General features: G+C 35.8%; 1 long non-coding RNA gene across 1 annotated transcript in view; it reads left to right on the top strand.

Annotated features, from left to right (window-relative positions):
• Positions 1–22,800, top strand: part of LOC145683477 (uncharacterized) — a 51,153-nt gene that overhangs the window by 22,490 nt on the left and 5,863 nt on the right. The window contains exons 2-3 of the long non-coding RNA XR_014131117.1: positions 15,119–15,191; positions 21,687–21,713. This is a non-coding gene — a long non-coding RNA (uncharacterized LOC145683477). The remainder of the gene's footprint in view (positions 1–15,118; positions 15,192–21,686; positions 21,714–22,800) is intronic.

The raw sequence follows: 22,800 nt of genomic DNA on the forward strand, positions 1-22,800 counted from the left end.
GTTAGTTAGCTCCGCGGTAAAGTGTCTGCTTTCTGAGTAGGAGGTCTGGGTTCGATTCCCCGCCGAACCTTGTTTTATCTTACGTTTTTTTTCTTATCACGTTGCTTCGTTTTATCAAAATAGTTTCTGTTGGCAATGCGCGAACAAAATATTTTCGTTATTACAGACATAGACGGAAAGGATATATTTATACGCTAACTGTTGAGATGGTCTCGAAGCTAGGCAGTATGTTCGTGTAAAGTTTCGAAACGATACTGAAGTATTTAAAATCAAACATATGTAGCTTTGGAAATGGAGCATCACCAGTGTCTCTATCGGAAGCAATGTTAGGGGGAGGGGAGTATTACCCCGGGGGCACTGCTGATAACATTCTATTTGTTATTGTATTATAAACGTATTATTTTGATCTCGCCAGGGGCGCTCTGAGGAGGCAGTGTCCCCCAAAAAGAGTCTGAAAGAAACATTGGGCATCATTTTCACGATATAGTGTCCATACAAGACAACAATACATTTTGTCTCGCGACAACAGTGTCTGCTTGAAACCGGAAACAATTGCAAAATATCTCTCTCCCCTTTTATGTTCCTCGCTAAGATATATGCGTATACCAAATTTGAAGTGAATACCACAAATGGAAAGTATAAAATATTAATTTTAAGGAAATACACACACACACAGGGACGTACGCAGGGGGTGGGTCCTGGGGGTCCGGACCACCCCCGAAATTTCAACTTTTGTGTAAATTTAGCCTAATTTTTGGGACAAGTTTAGGAATTTCAATATAAAATACACTGATATTGAGTTTGGCTCCTCCCGAAATAAATTCCTGCGTACGCTACTGCGCACACACGCTCATACACGCACACACACACACACACACACACACAAATGGGCACCTTTTGAAAATTGTCTCGTCGGCAGCGTACATAATTTTAATATATAAGATGCGTGGAAAAGTGCCGCTTTCGATTTAATAGTTTTAGTTCCGGGTCCGGTTGGAATGAAATCTATATATATAAAAGAGAACGTACAAAATTTTGTCCGCTCATCACGCTAATACGGCTGAACCAATTTCTTTCATTTTTGGGGGCTTATTAGGATTTGGACCCTAGATGGTTTTTATCATATCACTTTAATTTTTAATTACCAGTGTCTTGAGATAATTGACCATTCAAGTGTCCATAACGTACAAATCCTTTGTTATTAGTTCATCATAGGTAAAAATAAACGTATTTATATGCAACCCGCATGACCGTGTCACTCGGCGGGTTAACATAAATGACAGGCGATATACAGCGGAAAATAGCTTGAATCTTCTGTTTAAAATTTTTTAATTGATTTGCTTATTTTTACAGACACTTTTACAATATGCCAGCACCGGGATGACCGCAGCGAAGCGGGGCGGGTTAACATAAATGACAGGCGATATAATGTTAAGATTTACTGCAATCTTCTATGGTTTTTATCATATCACTTGAAAGCGAAAAAGTAAAAATTATCTAAGTAACAAAGTTTATTGCGTTCCGGGGTGACCGCAGCGAAGCGGGGTGAACGCTGCTAGTGCCGTATATAATAAAGGCAAGCTTATTTTCAATCACCTATGCTATAAAAATAAACTTTCAAAGAAAGAAAAAGTGAGAGAAAATCTCGTTGGGATTCGAACCCAGGTCTTTTGCACAGTAGGCTCACGTCGTTCCTCTACACTACTCAATTCCTTAGATTTTTGACTTCCTACTTACTGTTCACATAGTACTGGTACGTAGCGGGCCCGCGTCCGTGGAATTATATACCTCTATAATCGGAAACACACTTAATTGTTTGCATACTTCCACAAAACATACAAACACCAAATTTTGCATACTTGTTCGTCATGGGATGTGAGTAATGGGAAAATTCCGATATCACGAAAAAGGCGACATTTTCCATGTAAATGAAGTGTCGAAATTTTTCGTCGTTTCGAAATGCTGGTTTTTAGAGTAGTTCCACACACCATAGAAACGTCATATTTTGTCAGGCAGTGAAGCTAGGAACATAGTTTATGATAGAAAAAAGAGCATTAAAATTCGTTTTCGTTTCGCGGCGCAAATCGAAAAAATGTGAAATTTGTAATGGCTGTATCTAGGATGTAGAAATTTCGAGGTGATGTTTATTCTGATGCGTAGTTTGCGAATCCGCCCTTAAACTTGAAAGAAATAGTCATGTTCGGTGTAAGAAAGTGCTAGGAATGTTATAAGGGGGCGTCTAATTCTACACAACTTGTAGATATGGTGGAATCACGAAATTGCGTTCAAGTGTGTAGATTACAGCGCATATGAGGGGAAAAATCCGACATGTTGGAAAAGTCGCCATCTTCGATTCAAAATGGCGGCTCAAAAATTTGTAACCATGAAAATTGTAAGTTGTGCTCTTGGTAGGTAAGCCAGGTTTCGCTATGTTATTAAGGACGTAGTTCAGTTTAAGTGAAGAAACAAATCATTCGAGAAGTCTCCATCTTGAATGCAAAATTCCCACATTTTTGAATTGCCTTCATTTGGACTCTTATGTGGTATATTGAGGAGAATAAAACAAACAAAATTCAACGTTGTTAGTTAGCTCCGCGGTAAACTGTCTGCTTTCTGAGTAGGAGGTCTGGGTTCGATTCCCCGCCGAACCTTGTTTTATCTTACGTTTTTTTTCTTATCACGTTGCTTCGTTTTATCAAAATAGTTTCTGTTGGCATTGCGTGAACAAAATATTTTCGTTATTACAGACATAGACGAAAAGAATATATTTATACACTAACTGTTGATATCGTCTCGAAACTAGGCAGTATGTTCGTGTGAAGCTTCGAGACGATACTCAACTATTTAGAAAGAAACATATGTAGCTTTAAAGATGGGGCAACACCAGTGTTTCTTTCAGAAACAATGTTCCTGAGGATCACAGTTAGTATTCCCAGGGGCACTGCTCATATTATTCTATTTATTATTCTATTATACACGTATTATTTGGTCTCCTGCGGGGGTACTCTAAGAGCCCCAAGGAGGCAGTGTACCCCCCAAAAACATTTTGTAAAAAAACAGTGAGCATCATTTCCACGATATAGTATACAGACGAGACAAAAATACATTTTGTCTCGCAAGGATAGTGTGTGCTTCAAACCGGAAATAATTGCAAACAATCTCCCTTTTTATACACACACAGACACACATATATATATATATATATATATATATATATATATATATATATATATATATATACGCACCTTTTCACAATTTTCTCGTTGGCAGCGTATATAGTTATAATATACGGGATACGTGGAAAAGTACCTCTTTCGGGTTAGTAGTTTGTTTACAGTACCGGTTGGAGTGAAATGCGTTTTATGATAGACTCAACCTTATAGGCAAACAATATATGCTATAAAAATAAACTTTCAAAGAAAGAAAAAGTGAGGAAAAGATTGTTAGGAATCGAACCCAGGTCTCCTGGCCAGTAGGCTCACATCAATCCCCTACACTACCGATTTTCTTAGATTTTCGACTTCGTTCTTACTGCTCACATAATACTGGTACGTTGCGGCCGGCATCTGTGGGGAATTATATACCTCTATAATCGGAAACACACTTAATTGTTTGCATACTTCCACAAAACATACAAACACCAAATTTTGCATACTTGTTCGTCATGGGATGTGAGTAATGGGAAAATTCCGATATCACGAAAAAGGCGACCTTTTCCATGTAAATGAAGTGTCGAAATTTTTAGTCGTTTCGAAATGCTGGTTTTTAGAGTAGTTCCACACACCATAGAAACGTCATATGTTGTCAGGCAGTGAAGCTAGGAACATAGTTTATGATAGAAAAAAGAGCATTAAAATTCGTTTTCGTTTCGCGGCGCAAATCGAAAAAATGTGAAATTTGTAATGGCTCTATGTAGGACGTTGAAATTTCGAGGTGATGTTTATTCTGATGCGTAGTTTGCGAATCCGCCCTTAAACTTGAAAGAAATAGTCATGTTCGGTGTAAGAAAGTGCTAGGAATGTTATAAGGGGGCGTCTAATTCTACACAACTTGTAGATATGGTGGAATCACGAAATTGCGTTCAAGTGTGTAGTTTACAGCGCGTGTGAGGGGAAAAATCCGACATGTTGGAAAAGTCGCCATCTTCGATTCAAAATGGCGGCTCAAAAATTTGTAACCATGAAAATTGTAAGTTGTGCTCTTGGTAGGTAAGCCAGGTTTCGCTATGTTATTAAGGACGTAGTTCAGTTTAAGTGAAGAAACAAATCATTCGAGAAGTCTCCATCTTGAATGCAAAATTCCCACATTTTTGAATTGCCTTCATTTGGACTCTTATGTGGTATATTGAGGAGAATAAAACAAACAAAATTCAACGTTGTTAGTTAGCTCCGCGGTAAAGTGTCTGCTTTCTGAGTAGGAGGTCTGGGTTCGATTCCCCGCCGAACCTTGTTTTATCTTACGTTTTTTTTCTTATCACGTTGCTTCGTTTTATCAAAATAGTTTCTGTTGGCATTGCGCGAACAAAATATTTTCGTTATTACAGACATAGACGGAAAGGATATATTTATACGCTAACTGTTGAGATGGTCTCGAAGCTAGGCAGTATGTTCGTGTAAAGTTTCGAAACGATACTGAAGTATTTAAAATCAAACATATGTAGCTTTGGAAATGGAGCATCACCAGTGTCTCTATCGGAAGCAATGTTAGGGGGAGGGGAGTATTACCCCGGGGGCACTGCTGATAACATTCTATTTGTTATTGTATTATAAACGTATTATTTTGATCTCGCCAGGGGCGCTCTGAGGAGGCAGTGTCCCCCAAAAAGAGTCTGAAAGAAACATTGGGCATCATTTTCACGATATAGTGTCCATACAAGACAACAATACATTTTGTCTCGCGACAACAGTGTCTGCTTGAAACCGGAAACAATTGCAAAATATCTCTCTCCCCTTTTATGTTCCTCGCTAAGATATATGCGTATACCAAATTTGAAGTGAATACCACAAATGGAAAGTATAAAATATTAATTTTAAGGAAATACACACACACACAGGGACGTACGCAGGGGGTGGGTCCTGGGGGTCCGGACCACCCCCGAAATTTCAACTTTTGTGTAAATTTAGCCTAATTTTTGGGACAAGTTTAGGAATTTCAATATAAAATACACTGATATTGAGTTTGGCTCCTCCCGAAATAAATTCCTGCGTACGCTACTGCGCACACACGCTCATACACGCACACACACACACACACACACACACAAATGGGCACCTTTTGAAAATTGTCTCGTCGGCAGCGTACATAATTTTAATATATAAGATGCGTGGAAAAGTGCCGCTTTCGATTTAATAGTTTTAGTTCCGGGTCCGGTTGGAATGAAATCTATATATATAAAAGAGAACGTACAAAATTTTGTCCGCTCATCACGCTAATACGGCTGAACCAATTTCTTTCATTTTTGGGGGCTTATTAGGATTTGGACCCTAGATGGTTTTTATCATATCACTTTAATTTTTAATTACCAGTGTCTTGAGATAATTGACCATTCAAGTGTCCATAACGTACAAATCCTTTGTTATTAGTTCATCATAGGTAAAAATAAACGTATTTATATGCAACCCGCATGACCGTGTCACTCGGCGGGTTAACATAAATGACAGGCGATATACAGCGGAAAATAGCTTGAATCTTCTGTTTAAAATTTTTTAATTGATTTGCTTATTTTTACAGACACTTTTACAATATGCCAGCACCGGGATGACCGCAGCGAAGCGGGGCGGGTTAACATAAATGACAGGCGATATAATGTTAAGATTTACTGCAATCTTCTATGGTTTTTATCATATCACTTGAAAGCGAAAAAGTAAAAATTATCTAAGTAACAAAGTTTATTGCGTTCCGGGGTGACCGCAGCGAAGCGGGGTGAACGCTGCTAGTGCCGTATATAATAAAGGCAAGCTTATTTTCAATCACCTATGCTATAAAAATAAACTTTCAAAGAAAGAAAAAGTGAGAGAAAATCTCGTTGGGATTCGAACCCAGGTCTTTTGCACAGTAGGCTCACGTCGTTCCTCTACACTACTCAATTCCTTAGATTTTTGACTTCCTACTTACTGTTCACATAGTACTGGTACGTAGCGGGCCCGCGTCCGTGGAATTATATACCTCTATAATCGGAAACACACTTAATTGTTTGCATACTTCCACAAAACATACAAACACCAAATTTTGCATACTTGTTCGTCATGGGATGTGAGTAATGGGAAAATTCCGATATCACGAAAAAGGCGACATTTTCCATGTAAATGAAGTGTCGAAATTTTTCGTCGTTTCGAAATGCTGGTTTTTAGAGTAGTTCCACACACCATAGAAACGTCATATTTTGTCAGGCAGTGAAGCTAGGAACATAGTTTATGATAGAAAAAAGAGCATTAAAATTCGTTTTCGTTTCGCGGCGCAAATCGAAAAAATGTGAAATTTGTAATGGCTGTATCTAGGATGTAGAAATTTCGAGGTGATGTTTATTCTGATGCGTAGTTTGCGAATCCGCCCTTAAACTTGAAAGAAATAGTCATGTTCGGTGTAAGAAAGTGCTAGGAATGTTATAAGGGGGCGTCTAATTCTACACAACTTGTAGATATGGTGGAATCACGAAATTGCGTTCAAGTGTGTAGATTACAGCGCATATGAGGGGAAAAATCCGACATGTTGGAAAAGTCGCCATCTTCGATTCAAAATGGCGGCTCAAAAATTTGTAACCATGAAAATTGTAAGTTGTGCTCTTGGTAGGTAAGCCAGGTTTCGCTATGTTATTAAGGACGTAGTTCAGTTTAAGTGAAGAAACAAATCATTCGAGAAGTCTCCATCTTGAATGCAAAATTCCCACATTTTTGAATTGCCTTCATTTGGACTCTTATGTGGTATATTGAGGAGAATAAAACAAACAAAATTCAACGTTGTTAGTTAGCTCCGCGGTAAACTGTCTGCTTTCTGAGTAGGAGGTCTGGGTTCGATTCCCCGCCGAACCTTGTTTTATCTTACGTTTTTTTTCTTATCACGTTGCTTCGTTTTATCAAAATAGTTTCTGTTGGCATTGCGTGAACAAAATATTTTCGTTATTACAGACATAGACGAAAAGAATATATTTATACACTAACTGTTGATATCGTCTCGAAACTAGGCAGTATGTTCGTGTGAAGCTTCGAGACGATACTCAACTATTTAGAAAGAAACATATGTAGCTTTAAAGATGGGGCAACACCAGTGTTTCTTTCAGAAACAATGTTCCTGAGGATCACAGTTAGTATTCCCAGGGGCACTGCTCATATTATTCTATTTATTATTCTATTATACACGTATTATTTGGTCTCCTGCGGGGGTACTCTAAGAGCCCCAAGGAGGCAGTGTACCCCCCAAAAACATTTTGTAAAAAAACAGTGAGCATCATTTCCACGATATAGTATACAGACGAGACAAAAATACATTTTGTCTCGCAAGGATAGTGTGTGCTTCAAACCGGAAATAATTGCAAACAATCTCCCTTTTTATACACACACAGACACACATATATATATATATATATATATATATATATATATATATATATATATATATATATATATACGCACCTTTTCACAATTTTCTCGTTGGCAGCGTATATAGTTATAATATACGGGATACGTGGAAAAGTACCTCTTTCGGGTTAGTAGTTTGTTTACAGTACCGGTTGGAGTGAAATGCGTTTTATGATAGACTCAACCTTATAGGCAAACAATATATGCTATAAAAATAAACTTTCAAAGAAAGAAAAAGTGAGGAAAAGATTGTTAGGAATCGAACCCAGGTCTCCTGGCCAGTAGGCTCACATCAATCCCCTACACTACCGATTTTCTTAGATTTTCGACTTCGTTCTTACTGCTCACATAATACTGGTACGTTGCGGCCGGCATCTGTGGGGAATTACACCTCTAAAATCGGAATAGTAATCGGGTTATATATGCGTTTTTTAGTATCGTTAAGGAAATGATGTCTTGTTATTTAATTGTAATAAGAAATAAGAAAGACACAGTTCTAATACACTGTTATACTATTATGTAAAAAGTGTTTTTTTAAAATGCTATAAACAAATTTTCAAAAGCCTCCAATAATATTCATATTCTAAATTACTTAGTTAATATCCGCCTTCATTGAAAATATGAGAGTAAAGATACACGAAGACTCTATGTAATTGCTCAGTGTATATAAACATTTCAAGAAGTCTTGCTGCCCAGTAAGTACATTTTTTACCAAAGGATACCATTATAATAAGATATACTACGTTACACTGTAAAAACTAGTGTTGAATGAAATGTTATGAACTAATGTTTAAAAAGCCTTAACAAAATTCATTTTTATAAATTACCTACAAATTGTAGTCTTTATTGAAAATACAAGACGAGACATACAGGTTGACTGCAAGAAATTGTCCAGTAAATATGAAATATTTGAAAAAGTCTTGTTGCAGGTAATATGTACCACTATGCCCAAAGTTTACATTATAATCCATTGTACTACATTACAGTACAAAAGTCGTGTTCACTCAAATGCTATGAAAAAAATTTAAATAATTTCCAACAATATTCATATTTGTAAATTACCTAGTAAATTGTAGTCTTCATTGTAAATACAAGAATAAATATGCAGGAAGCCTGAAATATTTTCACACTCTTATATATCAGATGTGAATTACTTTTCGTGCAGGTAATATGTACAATTAACAACAGGGACACTATTGTAATACATTGCACGTACTAAATTACACTGCAAAACATAATATTTAAAAGGGTGGAAAAATTCACATTTGTAAACAGTGAGTGTTTTCGGAAAATGAAATGTTTAATTGGTAGGCTATTGCAAGACAGTTTCCGCTGTTTATGTTTCAGAAAATAAATTCTGTTATTGTCTCTAACATGTATAGATGTGCGCAAAGTGTATATAATTAGCCATGTACATGATTGCCAGAATAGAAGTAGTAATAGGGTTCTTTCTTATAAATTGTGTGTTTGCTGTCCAAAGTTAAATGGAAGAAATAATACCGGTTCAATTGAAGTATGTGTTGGTAACAGGTGTGTGCTGTAAACGGAAGTGAATTCCTCAAGGAATAGTTTTCTAGAACTTGACACCTTATGGCAAAGCCATGACCGGGGGTCTGGGGGCGGAGCCCCCAGCGAGCTTTAGCGAGTTACACCTCTAAAATCGGAATAGTAATCGGGTTATATATGCGTTTTTTAGTATCGTTAAGGAAATGATGTCTTGTTATTTAATTGTAATAAGAAATAAGAAAGACACAGTTCTAATACACTGTTATACTATTATGTAAAAAGTGTTTTTTTAAAATGCTATAAACAAATTTTCAAAAGCCTCCAATAATATTCATATTCTAAATTACTTAGTTAATATCCGCCTTCATTGAAAATATGAGAGTAAAGATACACGAAGACTCTATGTAATTGCTCAGTGTATATAAACATTTCAAGAAGTCTTGCTGCCCAGTAAGTACATTTTTTACCAAAGGATACCATTATAATAAGATATACTACGTTACACTGTAAAAACTAGTGTTGAATGAAATGTTATGAACTAATGTTTAAAAAGCCTTAACAAAATTCATTTTTATAAATTACCTACAAATTGTAGTCTTTATTGAAAATACAAGACGAGACATACAGGTTGACTGCAAGAAATTGTCCAGTAAATATGAAATATTTGAAAAAGTCTTGTTGCAGGTAATATGTACCACTATGCCCAAAGTTTACATTATAATCCATTGTACTACATTACAGTACAAAAGTCGTGTTCACTCAAATGCTATGAAAAAAATTTAAATAATTTCCAACAATATTCATATTTGTAAATTACCTAGTAAATTGTAGTCTTCATTGTAAATACAAGAATAAATATGCAGGAAGCCTGAAATATTTTCACACTCTTATATATCAGATGTGAATTACTTTTCGTGCAGGTAATATGTACAATTAACAACAGGGACACTATTGTAATACATTGCACGTACTAAATTACACTGCAAAACATAATATTTAAAAGGGTGGAAAAATTCACATTTGTAAACAGTGAGTGTTTTCGGAAAATGAAATGTTTAATTGGTAGGCTATTGCAAGACAGTTTCCGCTGTTTATGTTTCAGAAAATAAATTCTGTTATTGTCTCTAACATGTATAGATGTGCGCAAAGTGTATATAATTAGCCATGTACATGATTGCCAGAATAGAAGTAGTAATAGGGTTCTTTCTTATAAATTGTGTGTTTGCTGTCCAAAGTTAAATGGAAGAAATAATACCGGTTCAATTGAAGTATGTGTTGGTAACAGGTGTGTGCTGTAAACGGAAGTGAATTCCTCAAGGAATAGTTTTCTAGAACTTGACACCTTATGGCAAAGCCATGACCGGGGGTCTGGGGGCGGAGCCCCCAGCGAGCTTTAGCGAGTTTCTTCTACCAGCGTAAATTACAACTAAAACCTACTATCCCCATTCCTAACGTTTCCTCTAGCTAAGAATCTACCTAAAATGTTAGGATTCAGAGCCACTATTACATTATGAGTTAGTGTTCCTACTAGCAGATCTATGGTTGGATGGATGGATTAAAGTTTATAATTCCCTTCACCAACAAGGTTCTATAAGATTTGGACCTACAGCCGAACGAGTGATCCGAACTACATGTACTTCCTCCGGAAATCGAACGCGGGTCTCCCGCCCGACGACGAGTACGCGGATCATATAGCCACAAAGGAGTTAATTATCAGATCTAGAAACATGTGCAGTTGTACTCACGACTTCTATTCAAAATTGAGCTCTTGGGGGACCTCGGTGGCTCAGTGGTAGAGCGTTCACCTCTGGCACATGGGGTTCCTGGTTCGATTTCAGTTCGCGCCAAATGAACCTTGTGGTAGATAAACACCATGTGCGTGGGTTTCCTCTGGGACCTTAAATTTCCTCCCACTTTCTACATTCCAACATTTCATTCATGTTTTCATCATCACCGTCTCCTTTAGCCTAGCTTGCATAAACGTGGGACGTGAAACTCGAAAAATTTCATTTCATTTCATTTCAAAATTGAGCTCCCTGAACGTTTCCATTATAGGCGAGCAAGTGTTTGGAACAAGCAATTGTTCATTCTGCAAGAACTTGAAAACTACTGAGTTTACTTATTTATTGAATAGAGAATTTATTATTTTATTTCCTTTGTTATATGTAATAAAATACCTATAAAATATATTTTGAATCTTCGTGACTTATCCTTTCATTTGATATCTAACAAAAAAGTTACGCGATAAACTAAAATCACTCATGAGAGTATGAAGACTCTATCGACATCTTATTCAACAAATTCCAAGAAACTTTTAGATTCTACATAGGAACAAAAACACATTATTTAACATGCATATAGTTCCTCCTCTTAATTTCATTGCAGACTGAAAAAAATAAGACTTAAAATTATGAACATTCCTATCCAATATTATAAAAATTCTTAAATGTTAAAGATCCCTTTGTACATTATTTCATTTCCGGCACCGAATATTCGGTTTTTGCATCTTTTAAATGGTAATTTATTTTGATCGCATTTTAAAAAGGCGATACGCAAATTATAACAGAAAAAATTAGCCTCATATTACTTCGTAGTGAATCACTAAAACAGGTTTTATTCTCTTTAACTTCTCTCTATCCCCCTCACACACACACACTCTCTCTCTCTCTCTCTCTCTTTTTTTTTTTTTTAATTGACTATTTCCTCATCTCTAATGAAAGGTCAAACTCAAACAAAGATCTGAAATACTATAAGGAACTTATGTTCAATAAGAACAGCGAGTTCTTTTTAATTTTCTTAGCCCATTTTCACGAAATGACACAACTGTTTGACAACCATTCTGTGTGAAAAACTAAAAAATAACTATGAGTTAGCAACATTGAAAATGATACTAATAACAGTTTATTCTTCCATGAGCAAATAGTACACTACGAATGCAATGTATTATGGTAATTCATGTATTGTTAAGGCACAGTAAGAACATTTAGGTTTCGACTCCAAGTATATATCTATATGGGATCGAAATCTTGAACCAAAATCGAATTTGTAAGGGAAAACTGTTACAACAAATGACAAAACACAGAAGTGCGCGCCACAATTTAAAGATGTCGCCCAAGGAAACAAGCAGGTTACTTGCTGCTCCGAGTTATTCTGTTAAACATAAACAAGGCAAACCCGTAAGTGCAGAAGAAAAGCAAATACTTTATCAAACGATATCAACGTTGTTCAATACACTTGAAGAAAATTAAGAACTATAATAGCTAATTTTCATGTTCTCATAGAATATTTATTTACTTAATTTGTAGTACTGAAGTTAGTATTTGTACATTCGCATTCTAAGAAAGGACATCAATAAATAGAACTAAAGGGGGAGAAGTACCATTTGTTTTTCATGGATATGCTTAATGATTTAGGTAATAGATGAAAAAGAAATAATCTCCCATAATGATAAATATGCTTGCTGTTACATACCAGCGTCATCTCTTTATCGTTCAGTTGATAATTTGACATAACTCATTGTAATTTCATCTATAATTACAGCTTGGAGAAAAATAACAATGTTCAGTTGCTCTTAAAGGAGGGGGGATAATATAGTATTGGGTATTTTGCCCTATATCACGGCAATGGTGTGAGAGTGAGACGAGTAATGCACATCGCAGTAGCAGAAATACATGCACGTGCTGCAGCAGAAATATTGTGGGAAACAGACGAAACAATTTCCTCTTCACCAATCAGCAAATAGTCGTGCGCGCAGTGATACATCAAGTTACGCGGTTTGTTTTTGAAAGGTGCAAAGGACTGTGAAAAACGCATTACATAACCATAACAACAAAATGATGATGTCCTTCTAAACTTTAATAGATCCACCGATCAACCTTACGTGTTCACTTTCAATTTTACCTTCTTCAAGAATATTATTATTACAAACTTGTGTTCTAACTTTAATTGTTTGCAAGTCTTAGCACCAACATCACACACTGTGCCCAGTTCTTGAAGCAGCTTTTCATTTATCAACCTCAGGTACAACGATATTATTATTTTTGCGATTTATGTGCTATCTATGCTAGGGGTCCCGGGTTCGATCCCAGCCCCCGCCAAGTGAACTTTGTGGTGGACTGAATGCAATGAAAGTCTTTTAAAACTTTCAAGTTGGCTTCCGGGGCCTTATGATGGGCCTCTGGGGGCACTTGTTGTTCACAGAATTTTATAGGAATCTGGCATGGGTACTACATTGTTCCGTAACTAGATTTGTCACATTTTTGTCATTTCGGAAATATTTTAGGTCGCAGAGATAGGAGACGTCCATACGATGATATCCATTTTTATGCAGCTACAGCGTCATCTATTAGAATAACGAAAAAGTGTTTCAAGTAAAACTTGCTTATTTTTGATTTGAGAATCAGAATGTGCAATAAAAATAGAACGCTTCCACTTGAAATTTTCAAGTTGGCCCTCAGGACTCTATGATGGGACCCCTGGGGGCACTTTTTGTTTGCGGAATTTAATAGATCTCTGACATGTGTACATTCTTCCGTAACTAGATTTGTCATTTTTTTTTTTTTTTTTTTTTGTTATTTCGGAAATATGTGAGGTCTCAAAGGTAGGGAACGTACGTATGATGATATTCATTTTTTGCAATTACAGGGGGAGCGCGGTAGCTCAGTGGTGGAGCGTTCACCTCTGGTGCTTGGGGTCCCTGGTTCGATCCCAGATCGTGTCGTATTGACTTTGTGGTAGGCAAATACCTTGCTCGTGTGTTTTCGCGGGATTCTAACGTTTCCTCCTACTTTCATCATTCCATCATTTCACTCATGTCTCATCATCACCGTCCATTTAGCCTAACCGGCATAATCGTGGGACGTAAAACTTAAAGATTTCATTTTATTTATTTTTTTTGCGATTACAGCACCATCTATTACAACAACGAAAAAGTGTTTCAAGTAAAAGTTGCTTAGTTTTGGTCGTGGAATCAGAATCTGCAATAAAAATAGGGGGTTTCCACTTGAAACCCTTAAGTTGGCCCCTGGGGCCCTATGATGTGTCCCTTGGGGGCACTTGTTTAGAAACTTTTTTGGCCCCTGGCATGGTCACGTTCCTGCGTAATTAGATTTGTTATTATTTTTTTTTGTCATTTCGGAAATATTTGAGGTCGCAAAGTTAGGTGATACACCCGGTATATATATATATATATATATATATATATATATATATATATATATATATATATATATATATAGGGTGTTCGTAACCAAACTCCTTCTCTACAACTAGCTGCGTGAGTATATTAGGATTCTGGAACACGGATTCTTGGGTAGGACATATATCAGTTCAGAAGTGAAATCTTGACCCGACTATGATAGGTCCCATAGTTATGGAGCTATGGACCATTAAAGTTCAATTCTTCATGTTTTCGGCAGCCTATAACTCCGAAAGGATGCCTTTGTGCAACCAGGTTAGTATACACTTAATGACTTATCTTTGTGTCAGGAATCACTTCCCAAATGTTGTCGGTCTTGTTGTTGTCGATCTTGTATATATATGAAGAAAATCAAATATCAAAATCACAGAACATCAACTTATGAAATACTATTACAAAATAATATACAAAATGTTTTCCGAGGTAGTGAACAATAACCTTGTTCAAATGTGATTGAATTGGTATATGCCCGAATCCTTTGATATACAATCAAGATGTTTAAGCCATGTATGTATAGTGAAACTTAAAGGTAATAGGAGGAAGCATTAAGAAAGAATGTTGAGCAGTTAAAGCTTTTAAACTGTGGCTTGGGGTTTTGATAACATTTTAGAAACCAATATAATAGTCTACAAAAATGCCATTAGTAAATTACTTGACTTTAGAGAAAAGTTATTACTTTTTATGGTCTGTTGTGCTAAGCGTATACATGTACAAGAAAATATTACATGCTGGTTGTTGATGTTGCAAATGTAAAATGCTACTAGCTATTTGTTGCATGAGTTTTTGCACAAATACATGAAAGTTCCTTTTTTATATGATAATATATTTTATGTAATTTTAGATACACATTCCTGGTTCGACAGCAATGGATGAAGGGCAATATTATGACAACACGTACAACGACCATCTTCAAAGTAAGTATTTGTTTCGACAACTTACATTAACATTAATACAAAATTAAGGAATAAAGACTATTATTTTAGTTATGCAAACTACATAATTTATAAAAGAGTGTATTATACTGTACAGTGTTGCGGAATAATTTGTTCACATAAGACAAACCTTAATTAATATTAAAGTATTTTATTTATAAATGAATATTGAGTCATTAGGAAGTATAGCAATTGGAGTGTATAAGAATTGAGATAATTTCTAATAAAGATAATTTTGTTTGTCTGTTATTTCAGTATGTCACTCTTATTTTTCTGTGAAGAGAAACGCCTTAATGAACGTATTTTAAAAGCTCTCTACACATCAATGCAGAATATACTGACCTCATGTGCATTATTTTATAAAATATTAATTAAATACAAAATAATAAAGGTGAGTTCTGCACTTGTTTTTCAGTGTGTTCGTAATAGGATTATGCGAGTACGATTTACAAATCCTAATATTATTACGTCAGCCCATATTTTAGTTCACACGATATATTTTGAATTGAAACGAATTTTTGAATTGTTTTTCGAATATATATTTAGAATAATTATCTCGGCATGGCCGACTTGGCTCAGTGGTAGGGCGTTCACCTCTGGTGCATGGGATCCAAGTGAACTTTGTGGTGGACAAACACCGTGTGCGTGGGCTTCCTCTGGGTTCTCCCGTTTCCTCCCACTTTCTTCATTCCACCATTTCATTCATTTGTCGTTGCTCGGCAGACGCTGTGCTGTTCACACCGCTGTCTCGGTAGGTGTGCAAGTGGCAGTGTTGAGTGTGTTCTTTTTTCTAACTCGCCCCGCAATGTCAAGTGGAGTATTTTCTACTATCATATACCTACTGTTTTCTATTTCTTAGTTTCTACATATAGCCTAGTGCGAAGTGCTGTTTTACCTTCTAAGTGAAGCATATCAGTTATTAGAGTGAATACTTTACGTTTGTCATTCCGAGATGTAGTCAACAAGCCTAATACATTAGTGTTGCATGAATTAATTCGTAATATTTTCCATTTGCTTCCAGATCAAGTTGTTAGTATTGAGTTTGATTATAGTCGCAAACACTTATATCTTAAGTTAATCTCGCAAGTGCTTTGTGACCAAATTTTCATTTGTGTGAAAGGAAAAGTCACTTCTTCAGATGATGTTGGTACATACAACATTTTAATAGATTTCGCAAGTTCCAATGTTATGATAGTTCGTTTACATTTGGTACTCACCGAATAAGAAGATCAACATACTTCCCGTGTTCTAGCCCAGTACGGTGATATCAAATCCATTACAAATGAAATGTATTCTACTAGACATCTCTACGAAGTCCGAACTGGTAATAAGTATGTGCATTAAGCGACCTATACCTTCTTATGTAACTATATGTGGTTTACGTTTGTGGTTAAAACCTGCGCCATCTGTGACTCACCAAATTATTTTTTTGATCGAATGTGCGAAGCGCCGTATCCCTCGAGCCGTATCTTCTTCCTTCACCAATGCTTCAACATCCAGATCACCCCTCATGCAAGGTAATTTGAACAAAGTGGTTACTTTACCGGGTGTTCGTTCATTTATCAGCTTTCTCGTATTAAGTGAGAAACGTCCTCTGACTTTACAGAAAAACCTCCAATCTCCAACTGTGACTTCTGGTCATGCTCTTCCCAGTGCACTCACTGCAAATGAACCTAATTGTCAATTCGATGTTCCCACTCCGAGTTGCACCTATCACAAGTACTCCCGCTACTGTCTCCCAGAGGAACCTTCCATTCAATACAACATCTCCGAGTGACTCATTAACCTCCAGTACCACTGTGACGACTGCTTCGGGTCTTCTACAACAGAGTCCTTCTACTCCAGAATTTCTAGAATCAGAGGCAGATCCGTTACTGAAACCACCGTAAATACTCCTCTCTCAGTCCTCAACTAGTGATAAATCCAATCGAGCCTATATACTTCAGAAAAATAAGTGTCTTCCCTGTGAACAATAATTGTGTGTCTGGATTCATAGGGTCTCTAGCACATCCCCATCAAAGTGAACCAAGTACTGAGGCAAACGATGTTCCTGTCCCGCCAGACGAGTGGCCATATCACCCCTCAATTTAGGATGGAAATAAGTGCTGGAGTTGTTACCCGTCTGTGTTGTGTCAAGTGCATTATGACATTTACTTGTGCAGCTTTTATCTGGTGTCTTTTGTCTTTTTCTGTGGCCATTAACTATGTTTGCAACGCGTATAGCCACCATTAATATCAAAAGTATTTCTAGTATTACAAAGCAAAAAGCGTTATCCGATTACATCCACAAATCAGATCTGGACATAATTTTCCTTCAAGAGTGCAATATTGATAATATATCCTTTCTCCTTTCTAGGTCCTCTAGGATTTATGTCAGTACTACATTTATTAACTTTGTGCACTAAATAAACGTGCAACCTGTGTACTTTTCTGATCACTGTGCTGTGGTTTGCAACATAAGTACATAAAGTCATCCTTTGTTTGGTCACTCAATAACAGCATTTTAACTGACGAGGATATTCAGTTGCTCATTACCAATAGATGGAACTATTTAATGCACTTTAAATCTCACAAGAAAAATTTCTTTTCACGGTGGTTATATCACATTAAACCATCTTTTTCGTCTATCTGGAAACAGCACAGCAAAGACAGATCATCTCTCCTTAAAGAGCAATATCATTATTACCATAATTTATTATTGGACTACTATAAAGAACTTGTTCAAGGAGTAAACTTACTCCCTCGTATTAAGGAAATTAAGGCACTCCTAGTCACTTTACTAGCAAAATAATATTGACCGTGTTTGCAAACAAATTTGGTACCGTATATTTTACGGTAATTTACCGTAATATTTAGGGGCGTTTTTTTTAAAAAAGCACAGGTGTGTTATTACCGTACACGATTTACGGTAATTATCACACCGACTCCCTATCTGGAGGTCCTTGCCGGTCTAGCATACCCTCTTGCTAGATCCAGTAAGAATTCTTGCTAGGCAATATATATTGACCCAATTTTCATTGATTTGCTAGAAACTGTATCAGTACACACACTGGCTAGCAATAATTTTTCCTGGATGGATGCAACTAGAGAGCACAATGGTCCACTGGTGTTAAAGACTACTTAACTAAAGAAAACACAAAAGTGAACGAAAGAAGCGTTGCACCTACGACGTGCATAGTATCCATAATAATAAAAGTTGAAATTAATTCTTAGTTTGTAATATCGACCCCTTGTTCTAATATAATCTTGAACATACATTTTTTTTTTCAAAATTACCAATTTTGTCATGTATTGAACAAAACACCAGAAGAGGATTCGATATTACATACAAAAAACTACTTCTTGAATTTTATAGCTGAGTTTTCGCACGCTTTGAAGATGTAGTTGGAACAAACATCCATGTCCTTTTAATATATTTATAAATCGATATTTTGTTGCAGTATTAAGACTTGCTTTATTGCATGTATTTTCGCTATTGTACCAGTAGACTAATAGACCTCAAATATTCTAATGAGCGATTCATTCGATTAGTCGCATTATTACGGTTTCAGATAACCATGCAGGCACCCGGCAACATAGCTTAGAATGACCAAAAGTACAACTAAACAAGTGTAAAACCATATGACTTCTCACAACACTGCCTACAGTATCCAGTATCCGCTATCCCAAATTAATAAATACGTCTTTGCATAATTATGTAACAGTGGCATCAATGTTCAGAAAAAAAAGTCACCAAACTTCCAGAGTATCGAACTTTTGCATATTTATTAAACGCTCAAATGTATTAACAAGACACCAGAACCGATTATAGGTACTCACAACAAAATTAAAAATAAAAACGTTCACAGAATATATAAATATTTTTCAAATCTAACAGTTCATTCATCCAGAAAAAATAATGACAGCATGGGTGCACGATGAAAATTTTCTAGGGGACTCATCTCCCTGGTTACTATATACCCTATTACATTTGATACTTTTTATTTGTATTAAGAAATTTAATACGTTTTAATTAGCTAGAGGAGTGATCCCCTGCCCCTCCTTCCGGCACACATGAGTGACAGTATACTTTTATTTCTGTACATGAAAAATTCCAGTTGATGCCACACAATTTATGTAATGCTACTAAGTATGGTAAACTACGAAGCACTGTTCCTAAAGTTTTTTTTTAAGTATTTCAACATTGTGATTCTAATTCTAGCTTCACCACCACTCGTAGTTGGCTACATTATCATAAGACTTTAGTTTATACATTCAGGAGCTTCTTGGTTTCGAATCGTTGCACTTTGGAGCGATCTGCTTGCCACGATAGCCAACTAAAATTTTGTTTGTCACCGAACAAAGTTCAAATATTAACATGAAGCTTTCCCATACATTACCTTGCTTAATGTTGAATATCCAGGATATTTTCAACAGTAGTAGGCCTACTGTATATATCACACCAGAGAACCACACACTAAACAAACAAACAAACAAAAGAAAGAAACAAAACAAAAGAAAGCACAACACATCCGAACCTACGCGCCATCAATCCTCGCTTCGAAGATGTGCCTTTTCTCTCCAATGCGCATGCCCGACACAAGCATCTGACAAGAAAATGGCCTCCTACCATTATTTTAGAAAAACGGTAAACCGTATATTTTTCATGGTAGGAGGCACTTATTTTCAGGGTTATTGGTTACAATGTAAGAGACACGTAAATGTAAAAGAATTATACAATCAGTCATGCTGCAATAGTGTCAATAACAACCCTTCGATGACACTTTCCTGGACTCCTTATCTGTAGATTCGGCAATAGTAATTGGTCACCCAGCTCCACCAGATCTAACTCCATCGAGCTATAACCAGCAGGGTTGAAATCTGAAGAAGGTATACTCCACAAAACTCACTACCATCAATGAACTGAAGAGCATCCTCTAAAGGAAGGTAGCAGCTATCCCTGACGAAACACTGCGACAAGATATATATGGTTTACATGAGTTAGTGCTAAAGAATGTTCCCATCAAGGTTTTAACCATCTAAAGGATGTAAACTTCGAACACTGAACACAGTCTTAATCTCTCGTCCCTTAGAATTATGTTCCACGTAGTTAACAATAAATGTGTTGAACATGGTTAACAATGTATGTTAAATATGACAATGTACATGATCAATACGATATAAGATATATTATATAAAATATTTATATAAAATATAGTTTGTGATTTATGAATCACGTATTTAGCGTATATTCATTAACCTCGTTTCAGATCTAGCACTTCTTAATTTACATATGTGCGCCAAAATTCAACTCGATTTGCTGAGTATTTTTTGTTTCAGTGGAGCACAATTTTTACATTCGACATTCCCTTGGAAGTTATCCTCGCAATCGTGTCAAAGTTCTCTGGGATTCAATATTATCATTTTTTATTAAATATCATAATTAGTAATTATTATTGTTTCATTCTTATCCTAAATCATTGAAGTGACTTTAATTTTCTCCCTCTTTCTTCTCTTTTTTTACCCTTTTTGTTTTCACAATATTGTCATTTCAAATTGATGGCGTGATTACATTTTACAACCTAGTTTTTGCCTATAAAAACAATTAGCACAATGTTATTGAAATTATATATAGTAGCAGAATAAGCAGGTGAGTAAAGATCGACGTTCCTCGCCTATGATTATTATAAAAATAAATGCACACATAAAAGACAGTATATTAATAAATCTAAACTTTAGGAATCAAACGTTGCATCTAGAAAAGAAGAATGTGTTAATGTTGTAGCAAATCATATAAAGAACCCCGGAAACAAAGCGTACTTTTTTATATTCTGCCAGTTTAGGTGTGTGTTTCGAATTTGCAACAATAAATTTAACATGAAACGCTCCATTGCCTATACGAATGTGTGTTAATACGCTTATTAACTCAAGCAAACTTCAATTAAATAAGAAGTAAAATATTTCATCAAGCACCTCATATTACAATTTAGTTGTCCTGTTTCGAAACGGCTCTCGTGAATTTATAGAAAATCCCACAAAATTGAAAAAAGTCTAGGATCGATACTTTTTATACAACAGGAAATATTTAAGGATGTTTCCGTTTTTCACACGAATATACTCGAGTATTAAACGTTCAACAAAACGTGCAGATTCTTAATTTTTTCTAAGTTTTCTGGGATTTCTAAGAGCCATTTTGAAACTGGACGACTTAATTATTGTGGCAAGTTCAGAAAAACGTCTTAACTGGCCGGATATAAAAAAGTGTACCTTATTTACGAGGTTCTTTAACATGACTTGCTATAACCATAGTTATATCCATCTAACACAGAGGCTAGACTTAGTACAAGAAAATCATCTTCAAATTATCTGACGGATTTTATGAACGCTTTTACTTTTTAAAAGATTATCATAGTCAAAAATGCCAATCTTTACCCATCTCCATCATAGCACATGTGTTTCAAAAGTTTCAAATAATGATTATATATTTTTTCTTCTCAGACGACTATGATGTGGCACTTCAGGAAGGTAAGTGAGGACTAGACATATAAAGTGCATTTTTTACTTTTAAATCTATCCAAACTACTTTTTTGACAGCTCAAGATAATCGCCATTTTGCTTTTCAGTCCATTATTTTTTAATAATTAACACCTGTTACACAACGTTCATTTAATGAAATAATCATAATTTCAATATTATACTGGGACTTTTTGTGAACATTTATCAAGATCCGGTAGGAGTCGCTAAACAAATTCAAGCACCCAGAGAACAAGTCCGCGCATTCACTGGTCGTGAATGAAACATGGGACACACCGTATTGGCTAATTCCGTTCACTAAAATCATTTCTCAAAAAATTATCAAAAAATATTCAAATAAAATATTCTCTACGCACGTCAAAACATATTCTTTACGCACTTCAAATAATTTGAGAAGATTTAGACAATTACTGTTTGCTAATAACGTAAACTTCGACCAAGAGAATTTTTTATCGAAATACAAACAACACAGCTATAGTTATAAGTAAAATTCTGGATGGTAGATGCGTAACAAATTGGAGTCAACCAAGTGTTGCACAGAGAGCTTGACAAATCTTTTCTATGATTATACATTCGAGGCTAACGTCACTCGCGTCAGTACAATACCTACAAATGAGTTATTAAATCACATTATCATACTTAACATTAGGAGTATTAACCCTCTGATACATGACAAATTTATCCTATACAAACGCATAAATGGTTTCTCAGGCCTATGTTTAAAACAATGGGAAATACAATGAATTTTCCTGTATTATCCTTTAGATCACCAGCATAGATTATTGAAATACAAAGCAAAAACAGTGGTTTTTGTTTCTAGCCATACACATATACTTTTCAAGTTAATCGAATTACAGGAAGAGTGTACTACTTATAAGTTTAATATGATTAAACAAACTGCTTCCTAGAAAACGCTATGATGAGACGTACAATGCAATCGCCGAGATTCTGAATGCTAGCATGATGAATATTATACAATTCTCCGTACAGTGTCTTACTCGGTTCCATGAGAAAGGATAGAGAAGAAAATCTACACCACAGCCTATCTCCGGAACGTATCACAGTTGTTCAGTTTCGA

This window comes from Thermobia domestica, chromosome 4, assembly GCF_964235325.1.
Source record: "Thermobia domestica chromosome 4, izTheDome1.hap1.1, whole genome shotgun sequence".
Taxonomy (NCBI): domain Eukaryota; kingdom Metazoa; phylum Arthropoda; class Insecta; order Zygentoma; family Lepismatidae; genus Thermobia; species Thermobia domestica.